Genomic DNA, 2,834 nt, shown 5'->3' on the forward strand with positions numbered 1-2,834 from the left:
AATCATATTTGTTGTTTTGATTTTAGATTAATCATTATTACATATTTGATTTTAATACAATATACACCGAAAAAAAAGTTTACTATTGTTTACAAAAATGAACTAACCCATAGTAAGAATGACCATGATTTGGCGCCAAAGATTTTTTTCATCTAGATAAGTTCATGATTTTCTTATAAATAAGTTTATGTATTGCATCGTATTTTAGTTCATTCTTACTACGCTGTGGGAAGAATGTACTTACACTCATTCAAAATATTCCTGCTATCCGGAAAAATGAACAAGTTTTTGGGAATCCTATATTTAGAAATTGGTTTCAAATAAACTGTTTATCAGTATAATTTTCAAAGAAGTAAATAAATTGAGGAATTAAAGGTACAACAAGCCTGTATACAACTAAGAAATTTTTCATACAATATAAGACAATTTTTCATAACTACCAGTATTTTATTTCAAAAAATTATTATTATATTACATAAAACTATGGCTTATGATATACAATAAAAGAAATGTTTTTATTCGTACGCTGTATGCTGTTACTTTTCGGTAGTTAGTAATTGCTTTTTCAAAAGAGTAATATTCTATGTTAGTAGAATGAAACTAATTAATATCAATTTCCATTTTTTATCCATATGAAAGATATATGCCATAAGTTGCTATTTTCATTTCATTTTTGTCCAATTTCACCGATTTCGCTAGTTTTTGTTGTGTGGATTTGCGTCATAAGCCTCTGAAGTTAAAAAGGTATATAAAATATAAAAATATCAAATTCTATGGTATTTTGATCTTTAACTTACAAGAGAATTTTCTTAGAGCAAATAGGGATAGCAGCTTAGTTAGCATTAAACAGTAAGAAGATTCCAAAAAATACCATTAGATTTGCTGTCATCCTGCAAATGAAAATTATTTTTAATAAATAGAAATTTTGGCTTTATTACAAATGGACGAAAAACTTACCACATTGAAAAAAATCATCCAATTACTACATTAGTGGAATCATATCCATGCACAAATGGGACATTTTTGAAATCCTTCTCAGAATATAAATGAAATAAAAATATTATAAAATTAGATATAATTTCCACTTGTCAATATAGCATTTAGTATTTATGGTGGATATTAAGTTCGAGTTTAGTGGCTAAAATCCCAATTTTTCATGATTAGTTTTCTTTAGAAATACATGGGAACAAAATTGAACCGTTTTTGTGTTCATTTAAAATTTATATCAAATTTTTAGTAATTTGAGGTCGCTGAATCCAAATTTACACTTGTTTTTTTAAGAGCTCGACTTTTTGAGATATACGGTTATGTTCAAAATTAAGGCACTTCCGCTATATATATTGGAATAACTTGAAAACGATTCATCATATTAAATTAAAAAACAGCGTTCTACATAAGCTTAAAAACGATTTTCTGTTCTTAATCGTGTAATCCATTTAAAGAATATAAACTTAATAAAAAACTTGTTTCGAGCTATTCTCCATCAAGTTATATTTAAATTTGCATCGAAGGGGTATAATTTTATACTTTTCTTACTGATTTATTTCTGATTTTAGCACCTAAACTCGAACTTAGTACACACCTTAAGGACTCGCTATAACATAAAAATATAGACTCAAAAAATTGTATTGTGATCCAGATGTAGAGTCAATATAGATCATTTTATTACCACTCATTATGAATATTTTTATGTAAACCAATTTAAAACCGCACTGATTTTAAATTATTAATAGAAATATACAGTTTCTTAATATGTGATTTATTTTAGAGTTATTTATTTTTTTTATCAATATAAAGTGTTTTTGTTTTCTCTTACATCACACCATTCACTTATCAGTTTCTAAAATGTTACGAAATAAATGTATTTTTATTAATAAACACAAATACCGCACGCAAGCCCACCACGTGTGCGCTTCATAAATGCATCAACAGAACTGAATGCACCAATAAAACTCAAAGACACAAATAGTCATAAAGGACACATATGTAAAGAAAAACAACTCCACACACACCCACATGATCCCTTTCTGATCTCGCTATTGCAACAAAACAACTATCACCGCAAAAGATACCAACAACACACATTCCATAACATCATCGCAATAACAAACACAAACAAAAAAAAAGATGATGCAATAATTTCATAATTTCTTCTCACTTCAATTTCCAGTATCACGTTTATTGATTAGTTGGTATTCTATCTATAGGATAAGGTAAAATATATTCAAAATTTACGAGGAATCCATAGAAAATTATATACACCCGTCAAGGATTAAATTAACTACTTTTTATTCTACTTTATCTAAAATTTTCAATGTGAGGAAATATACTCCAACTTATAGTAAAAACCGAAATAAGCTGTAGGAAGCCGCCATACGAATCGGTACTGTGGTTAAGTTAATTTTTACTACAAAAATTTTTTTCCATACAAAAATTTTTCTTAGTAAATTGTCCACATTTCGTAGTAAGATTTTTATATTGCCTATGTCTTTTTATAATACAATCAACGATGCATTAACTATTGTATTGGAAATTTATTTAAGGAAAAATCCGTCCCATTTCGTAGTTAGTGAACTAAAAAACATTTACTGAAGTTTTATAAGTTTTCCTTTAGCTAAGTTAATTTTCGCAGTGGTTACGAAAAATGAACTATATTACAGTAAATTTTTTGAACTATGTGGAAGTTAAACTGGTCCTAAAATTAACAAGACACCTTTTTTTCTGTGTAGATTCCCGTCGATGATTTCCGAAGGAGATCGAAATATCGAAGTATAAAAATAAAACAGAAAATTAAACTCTGACCTCGAGCTTGAATTTACAAAAAGAAAACACAT

At 27.5% G+C, this 2,834-nt stretch overlaps 1 long non-coding RNA gene across 1 annotated transcript; it reads right to left on the minus strand.

The window, feature by feature from the left end:
- Window positions 1-426: 426 nt before the first annotated feature.
- Window positions 427-1,995, minus strand: LOC142236288 (uncharacterized). The gene is made up of 4 exons (XR_012721975.1): window positions 1,670-1,995; window positions 958-1,031; window positions 798-890; window positions 427-730 (listed from the first exon to the last, which is right to left on the minus strand). It is a non-coding gene; the product is annotated as an uncharacterized LOC142236288 (long non-coding RNA).
- Window positions 1,996-2,834: the final 839 nt, after the last annotated feature.

Source organism: Haematobia irritans, chromosome 4 (assembly GCF_050003625.1).
Source record: "Haematobia irritans isolate KBUSLIRL chromosome 4, ASM5000362v1, whole genome shotgun sequence".
NCBI lineage: Eukaryota > Metazoa > Arthropoda > Insecta > Diptera > Muscidae > Haematobia > Haematobia irritans.